The sequence below is a fragment of the Sinocyclocheilus rhinocerous genome, unplaced genomic scaffold (assembly GCF_001515625.1).
Source record: "Sinocyclocheilus rhinocerous isolate Xijiao unplaced genomic scaffold, SAMN03320098_v1.1 scaffold628, whole genome shotgun sequence".
Classification (NCBI taxonomy): Eukaryota; Metazoa; Chordata; class Actinopteri; order Cypriniformes; family Cyprinidae; genus Sinocyclocheilus; species Sinocyclocheilus rhinocerous.
Genome location: NW_015650779.1, coordinates 439,509 through 448,884, shown reverse-complemented (window position 1 = coordinate 448,884; position 9,376 = coordinate 439,509). Strand labels below are relative to the sequence as shown.

Sequence of the window (9,376 nt, the reverse complement as noted above, 5' to 3'; positions counted from 1 at the left end):
GAACGAGTGGCCCTGCAGGTCCTTCAGTAAGTGGCCTTTTCCTCCAGGACCATTGAGCAATATGAGAGAGCGGCGAGAGGAATGAACTGCTTGACATTTCTGTTGAAACGTGATACAGCACCAAACTGTAATTTATTCAACAAAGAGTCATCAGTTTATAATGCTTGTCAAAGGTAAACAAATGCATTTCTCAACATTTGAAATATGAAAAACTAAAAAAAAATGTATTCATTGTCCTTGTGAAAGATAATTTGTCTTCCGAGTCTCGGCGTTATTGCAAATCCCATCATAGTTTCCCTAAAGATTCAGCCCCATCCATTTTTCCTTCCAACTTTATGAGTTTTCCAGCAGCCTCGGCCACAGAGGATCTTCCCTGCATCTAGCATTCAGAGAGCGTTTGCAGAGCTGTTTGCAATGAGATCCAAACTGTATGCTTTGGTTTGATCAGACTATATAGACTCTGACATTTGGCCAAACATTGTTTTAGGTGGGCTTTAACTTACATGCATGCACGACTGCTTGATGCACAAGTAATACAAATAATGTCACATAATGTTTCTTGGTCTTTGTGCTGTAGCTTTTCTTGGACATGCTAGGGATGACAGGTGTAATTATTCTGTAATAATTAGAAAAACTGCATGCTGGTTGCTGGTTTACAGGTAATTTATTGTTAAATCATGTTGCCTTGACAACTAGCTGAATTAAATAAGTTTTTATCCATAGTTAATTTTAAGTAACAAAAATGGTTTTATGATTTCAGTTTTAGCTAAGTATAATAACCCTGTTACATTCTTACAAAATATAATAATAATTCAAATAAATGCTGTTCTTTTGAACTTTCTATTTGAACTTTCTTTTAAAGAATCCTGAAAAAGTGTATAATGGTTTCCAAAACATATGAAGCTGTTTTCAGCATTGATAATAACATGAAACGTTTCTTGAGAAGCAAATCAGAATTAGAAAGATTTCCGAAGGAATATGCATTAAATGCATTAAAAAAGAACATTTTGAATTGTAATGATAGTTCACAATATTTGTATTTTTTGATCAAGCACTGCAGGCTTTGAGTATGAGACTTCTTTCAAAAACTTTTTTTTTTTTAATTCTTATCAACCACAAAACATTTAAACAGTAGTGTGTCCAGCCTTAAATCTGTAACACAATACATGCGAAAATGTGATTCCTACAGAATCAATGCAGCTTCAGTCTTAATTTGCACATTAAGTGAAAGTGATTCTGAAAATATGCGATATATATCTTGCATGGAAAAGACACAGCATGCGCCCTTGTCTTGATCATATTTTGTTGTGCTCATATGAATGCTTACCACAAATGCCACATATCCTTTTCTTGTACTTGTCAGGCACTCAAACCAGTCATCATAAAAGTTTACTTCACATCCCCAACCACTAGATGGCAGTGTCGAGTGTTGTATGCGCCAGTCTAATTACTGCTTTTACATGCTCAGACACTTAATTACAGCCCTGAAAGATATTGCTGCTGTCTAAAATCCTTTATGGATCTCATCATCGCTGTATTTCCTGATAGAGGTTTCCTTTATGCTGTCAATGCGTTTCGAAATTGTAGAACCACCATTTAATTAATTGAGGCGAGAGCACTATAAAGCATCGCTCAAAATAGCACGCCCTCCTCACAGCCCTTCTTCCTGCCAAACACCCGTTTCGAGCTGTCCTTTTTTCTGGCTTCCTTCATTTCAACGTGTTTCTTCTAAAAAAAATATGAACATGACAAAGAAGAAAGCGAGAAAGAGCGCAGTTTGAGACATGATTGAGATCTGAGATTAGGAGATAAATCACAGGAGACTCCATTCAATCTCTAGGAAGGACCAGCTCAAACCAGCAAAGGACCAGCATAAACCAGCAAAGGACCAGCTTAAACCAGCAAAGGACTAGCTCAAACCAGCATCCCAGCTTCAAAACATACCTAACCAGCATATGCTGGTTTTTTCAACAGGGACCTTTTTGCTTTTGCTACTGTTTATGAATTAATTTCTTAAAGGTTCGTTTGACCCGTCATTTCCTGATGTGTCGGTCTCTTCTGGACCTCTACGGTTCATTCGGTCATTGTATTTGTTTGTCTCAGACACACCACACCACAGCCAGTCGAGCTTCACGTTTCAGTCGCAAAGCTTCCAGTCTCACAGAAAATGTGCTCCAGGTTGCTATGACACATTTCCAGTGACCTCTGACCTGGGATCAGCGCAGCACAGCAGAGAGCCGGCAGGTGCGTGATTTCACTGCTATAGAGATGAGCTTAAATGCAAAACATGGTCAAATGTAAGTAAAGTACAGCCATAACTTTAGTAGTTGCATTTTTTTTGGTCACAGTTTAGTTTGGGGGCCAATTCTCACTATTTACTAACTGTTAACTACAACTTTTGCCTCAATAAACTCCTAATTTGCTGCTTATTACTAGTGAGGTAATCGTTACGTTTAGGTATGCGGTGGATTAAGGGATCTTAAATATGGCCATGCAGAATAAACCATTAATGTGTGCTTTATAAGTAGCCGATATGCTTGTCATACGCATAATTATAAACAACTAGTTAACAGCAAGAATTGGTCTCTAAACTAAAGTGTTACTGCATTTTTTTATTGTCATCAAGAGTCATATCACTTCATAAATCATAAGTTAGAAAACTACTGCAGACAATCTGACATTCAGAATATTGAGCAGAACATGGTAAAAGTGAGTTAATAAGTACAGCTCATGACTTTATTCAGGGTGGTTATAGGGCCTAAAAAGGGCTGTATTGTTTTTTTTTGTTTTTTTATCATCAAGCGTAGTCAGATGGCTTATAAAAGTAACAGAACAAGCTGAAATGCAAAAACAGCGAAACATGGTAAAAGTAGAGTATACTATAGCTATAGTTTTTCCTTTGTTTTTGATGGCGGCCTGTTAAAAACTCCCCAGGAGCATGCTAGTGTGTTGTGATTGCGTCTATGTTGAATTGGACTAGGTAGGTGGGTATTTTTGTGCTTGTTTTATTGTCATTAGGTAAAAAGAATAAGTCAGATCGCTTAAAAAGGCATTCCAATAAGACAAGACTCCTCAACAAGACACACAATTTGAGACGTTTAAATCAATCATTCGGTTAAATCCCTAACTGTAAGTACCACTAAAGCTACAAAAGAATGGATGCAAAATGCTCAAAGCTGCCCTCTTTGCGTAGGTTTTTGGATTGCGAGGTAAACCCTCCAAACATGACATATACACAAAGGGATTAGTCTTGTATGACCTGATTTACACCGCAGATGCACCGGCCCACTCTCCCTTTGTCTGGTTAGTGTTTTTGTTTGAGGGTGAAGCAGGGAGATCTTCAGGATTTGTACTTTGTGACAAAGGAAATGTAAAATATGCCCTATTTCTTTTCATAAGGCACCAAAAAGACAATAATACGAAGGCCAGGTTATAAGATCACACAGACGAAGAGGAACTACAGCGTTTTACCCAAGACATCAATCTAGCTCTGAATTCCAGGATTATGTGAAATTAATTCAGTTTTAGCGGGCCGCAGAACAGATGGCTGTTTCATTCAGGACTCAGGCTGGTTTTGTTGCCTGGCAATCTCTTCCCAAACCAAATCAGAGACCGTAAACTGTCACTTAGGGCCGCTGGAATCTCATTTCCCCCCACAACTCCAGCCACGAAATCGACGGTCTCTCCTCACGCGGAGCTGCCCCCTGTTAAGAGCGCTATGCAAAACAGCAAAGGCCTTCCGATTAATTGACATTTCATGAAATTATACCGAGCAAACCCCTTTTAAGATATGGCGAGACTGAGGGGAAGATATATCGCTCACTTTCTGTTCTGGACCTTTAAATACTAATGCACAGTGTTAATAAATGTCATAGAGAAAGTTTTAAACGAAAGTGTTTTGAAGACGTGATTGAGGTTAATGGAGGAAAACTGATTGATAAATGCAACTGTGAATTCTTTATTGCATATAAAAGTAAAAGAGAGAAATGGTTGTGTTGCTCATAGACATATAAAGGTTCAACAAAGGAGTAGTTCACTGAACAAAAAGAAATATCTGACATTTTTATTCCCTCATGTCATTCCGAACTAGTTTAATGTCATTCTGTGGAGCACAAAAGCTAAATTGTGAATAAAATAAAATAAAATAAACAGAATTTTATAAGAATTTTCACATTGTGCATAGACGGTAGTCTTAAGGGTATGTTTACACGATAACAATAAATAAACAATAAATGAAAAAGTTTCGCATACAGTCAACAGCATAGCTAGAATGATCCCCATTCACGCAGATCTACGAAAATGACTAAAAACGCTTTATTTTTCATGCCAGGCCAGTAGATGGCGATGCCACTTTGTAAAGAAGCACAACGCGCCTGCGCACAGATGACTAGAAATGTCACCGTTTTTACAAATTCGCATTTTCATAGTTTACAAAGAGACAACATCATTTTCAAAAACTTGCACTTCGAAATCTGCTTTTAAAAGTTTGCGTTTTCAGGCCGCCAAAACGCCATTGTCGTAACGGCCAAAACGCATATAAAGTTTCCCGTTTTTAGTTAAAAAACGGTGTCATGTAAACAGCCCCGAAAAGACTTGTACAATATATTCTACGTTTATTTACTGATCTGAATATGCGTAATAGAGATGATTTTCTACAAATAGTGAGTTCAATTTGTGTGCTAAAACAGCTATTCAGAAGAATTATGTTTGTCTTCAATGGGAAAACAACAGCTTAAGAGCATATTGGTATGGAATAACACGAGGGTGGGTAAATAGCGACAGATAGGCCTACTTTATATTTAAGTGAACTAGCCTATAAAATAAGAAATTTACTATAGAAATATATTCAGATTTAAAGAAATAGGCCCGTTATTTTTCTGTAAAAGCAGTTGCAGTTGTAATACTATATGTTCACCACAGTATTTACATTGTACTTCAGGGTGCATCGAATAATATCATGGCACATCTTCGATAAATGTATTAATTCATGTTCACATTGACTTTTAATTTGAATCCATTTGACTTAAAATCTTAAAACTTTATTAAAAATGGTTATGTTTAACAGTAGCCTCCCTAATATAAATCCAGCAGTGTAACTCTCAGTATATTGTGTAGAGAGGCACACTTTCTCTCACACAGACACACACACACATTTATTTCTCTGTGCTTCAGCTTGCTTTAGTAAAGGCGGGAGTTTACAGGAACAGCAGGCAGGCCCGGCCACAGCACGCGCGGAGCAACACAGGAATGCATTGTATGTGTACGAGACAGGGCAGATGAGCGAAATAGTGCCTAAGTTAATTAAAATCCTCCCTCTCTCGAATGTCTTAAAAGTGCTCAGCGGTCCATAAAAAACGAGCCACGTAATATTTTATGGAAAGCTACTCTCAAATGTAGCGAGTAGACGTCGAGTAGTTTTACTGCATTGAAACCCCCTCAGTGTCACACATACTGTACACGCAAGCGAGCCGCGGAGGAATCCCGACGGTTGTCAGTGCGTGCTGCGGCTCGGAAAGCACACAGTAAATTGAAGCGAGGATCACACTGAAAACCCGGACTGGAGCCTGATGTTATCAAGTAAGAAAAACCTGCAGTAAAGAGCACTGAGGCTAGATTTTAAACCGGAATCAGCTGCGTGGGGTACTTAAAGAGCCAAACAGAAGACATAAATAGTTGTTTTTATTTCACGGTCAAACGAAGACAAGTAAAGCGTCTCGAAACGCTCCCAGTCCGAGCTGAAGCGGTAGTCTCTGGGGAACAGGGTTCTCTGTACTCTGACCTCTAGATGCATTGATAGTTCTGTTAATGCTACGGGAATATGCGCACTCATGCATTAGGTGAGTTTGGCCGTTTTATAGCTGAAATACAATCCCAAGATGTTTTGCATTGAGTCTACGCATACATGCATGCACTACAATTGTTTTGATGGTCAGGGTTTGTTTTTTATATAGTAAAAGTATAGGTTTATAATGAGAATTGTAAAAGCTGATGTATGTGCATGGATGAATCTCATGAATTCTGTCCAAAAAAAATGTATGTATATATTTTTTTTATATATTATGATATATTTTCCCCTTCTTTATACAAAAATAAGAGTTATATTTATAGCATAGGAATATTAAATATATTTTAGGATATTCCCAGACAATTAAGCTCATTTAATCATGCAATTATTATTATTTTTCTAAGGTGATTAATTATTGAATAAATTACAGCATAAACTAAAGGCGGTGCAACAAACAGCACCATGAATTTAAATAATAAAATTGCTTTTTTATTTTAGTAGCCTATTATTTAATAAAAACATTATTATTAAGTTTGGAATATCATATTAACGGTATGTTTAATTATCATGGAAAATATAAACAAGTGCAATGGCTTCTATGAATGCCTTCTTCATTCTGATAGACCTGCACTGGTGTAAAGACCTGTGAGACACTAGACAGGGGTTCCTCACATTCATTTCTGTCATTTGACTCAAGTATTTGGGATTCCCGGCCAAATCTTCCTGCTTCCTGTTGATTAGCTCCTGCTATTCTGGCTCCAGGAGCGTGTGCCAGTAACTTGGCTCTCTGGCACCGGAGGTCTGTGAGAAACGCCTCGTCATGTGGAATGCGACGGGAATTCAATCAAACATTTGGGCGCCTCTGAACACTGTGGCACCGTGTCACCTTTAACTTTATACTGAAGAATAAAGAAAAGTCAGGTCCCTTTATATGGTGCGACTAGACGTTTAGACCTTTTTCCGGTCCAGCTGCACACTGCAAAAAACAATCAAATAAAAAAAATACAAATTCTGTGTTCATTGACAGTGTACAGGTTTAAGACCTCCACCCCCCGCATTTAATTAAATTTCCTCCTCGAATTACTGTAAGGCATTTTTTTTTATTATTGAGTACTTTTTTAACTAATACTGTTATATTACTCCATGTTCTGTAAAAAAAAAATTGGTTTATAATGAAAATTATAAAAGCTGATGTACGTATATGGATGAATCACATGAAGTCTGTCCAAAACGTTTTTTTTAATATATATATATATATTTATATTTTATATATATTTATATATTATATAATAATAATATACTGTGCTTTTCTCAAATATATAAAATTAAGAGCATTTCAAAAATCTGATTGTAATATTAATTAAAAATATATGTAGTGTAACAACAAGTTATATCACACAAGGTGCAACATCAGCGCAAATTCAGTACATCCTTCACCAGTCAAATTAGATGACTGGAACTGTTGCATAAAACATCATTTAGAAAGAGTCCAGTGAATTTCAACCTCTCTTCCTAACCTCATTTATTTATTTCTTCGCTCATTTATCCATTCCTCTATATTAGGAGTTGAAAATGTGACCATTCAGCTGGATTTGGAAGCCGAATTCCACTTCACACACCTCATCATGACCTTTAAGGTGAGAAAGACACTGTCACGCACACATAAACACACTGAACTAGAGCAGTCTTGAGGAATGTAGAACATATGTGCAGATATGTTTGAAGTTCTTCTCTTTAAGTCCAGAGCTGTGTTTCTGATTGTAAGTTGATCATAGAAGCCAATTATTGTCTTCTGGACAACTGTCAGATGAGCAGTCTTCCCCATGATTGTGTAGGCTAGTGAACCAAACTGGGAGACCATTTTGAAGGCTCAGGAAAGCTTTGCAGGTGTTTTGAGTTGATTAGCTGATTGGCATGTCACCATATTCTAATTTGTTGAGATAGTGAATTGGTGGGTTTTTGTTAAATGTGAGCCAAAATCATCACAATTAAAAGAACCAAAGACTTAAACTACTTCAGTCTGTGTGCATTGAATTTATTTAATACAGCATAACAAAATTAAGTGCGTTTTTAGGACATTTTGGGACAATTAAGCTAACTCGCAAGTCTCATTATTTTTGTTGCAAAACATATTATTTGATTGTGTTTTACAAAAAAAAAAAAAACTCTTTGAGTCTTTCTGCTTCAAAATTTCACATTTAATTTGATGTGTTACTTAATTTGTGAAATGTGATGATAATTTATGCAAAGATGTCATAAATCAAAACGGCTGCAAACAAAAAAGCTAAAAATCGAAAAAAACTCGCTCTCGCCGTCCCATCTCTGAATTTTCTTATCAAACTACGCTTTTGCTGCACCGAAACACTCAAGGCCTGGACGCTTTTGTCTGCGCGATGGGCGGCTAAGAGAAAGGTCAACATCCTTATTCCTCACGCTGCCTCCTGCATTAGCATAAGCCACATCCATCCTGTTTTATCCTTAACACCCCCCACGTTCTCCGTCCTTGGCCTCTTCCTGATTGTCCCGTCTGGGTCTGACAAAGTGCTGCCTCGGCCGCTGGGTCGCCCCTCCTCTGCTCGCCCAGCTGTCGCTGGTTACATAAGAGCAAGGCCTTGTTGTGCTTGGTGTCTGGCTTTGTGCGCCTGTCACTGAGCATGATTGCGGGTGAGATTAAGCAGTGGGTGAGAAGTCGCCTCGAAGGGCTTTCTACCTGCTTCCCAGATCTGAGGGCTGTGGAGGAAATCGGGAGCTCTTTTAGCGCTCACTCTCACACTGGGGTTTGTTTGTGATGTCTCGCTTGTCGTGGCGTCTGAACGCCTCGACTGCATTAAAGGAGCAGAAAGCACACCATGAGCACCTTTTGATTGTTTTTTACCTTTGTTTCCATGCGCTTTGGAAAATAATGTGATACAAATACGCTGTTGCGAGGAGATGATCTGACTGGGATCTTTTTGTTGATGTCTTATTGTGGCGTTGAGTTTTTGGTCGCATATACACACATTACAGCTGAATGCGCACGCAAAATACTGTTTGCTCAATGAGTTTAATTACGTTAAGGAAAACGATTCCACTCAACTAGTGTAGGTTCATTCAACGAGACTAAAACAAGTTCATTTAAACACATAATGTTTTGTTCAACCAACTTCAGTTTTTAAATTTAAAATTATTTTTAAAATGATCACCCAAAAATGTAATTTTTGTCATGACTTAAAGGGGTGATTTGATTTGCTAAAAAGAACATTATTTTGTGTATTTGGTGTAATGCAATGTGTTTATGTGGTTTAAGGTAAAAAAATATATACTGTACATTATTGTTTCTCCTCTATGCCTCGCCTTTCTGAAACGCGTCGATTTTTACAAAGCTCATCGGTCTGAAAAGCGAGGTGTGCTGTGATTGGCCAGCTATCCAGTGCGTTGTGATTGGCCGAATACCTCAAGCGTGTGACGGAAATGTTACGCCCCTTACCATATTGTGATTATTTGTTGCATCCAGTGGGGACATAATTACGGATTATAATGACTTACACTGTCTTTTTACGCGTTGCGTTGCATATCGCGCCGCGTAAACATAAAACCATGTCTGCATTTGTG

At 37.8% G+C, this 9,376-nt stretch overlaps 1 long non-coding RNA gene across 1 annotated transcript in view; it reads left to right on the top strand.

Annotated features, from left to right (window-relative positions):
• The first annotated feature begins 5,717 nt into the window (after window positions 1-5,717).
• Window positions 5,718-9,376, top strand: part of LOC107712595 (uncharacterized) — a 15,229-nt gene continuing 11,570 nt past the window's right edge. Inside the window, exon 1 of the long non-coding RNA XR_001636804.1 lies at window positions 5,718-5,837. This is a non-coding gene — a long non-coding RNA (uncharacterized LOC107712595). The remainder of the gene's footprint in view (window positions 5,838-9,376) is intronic.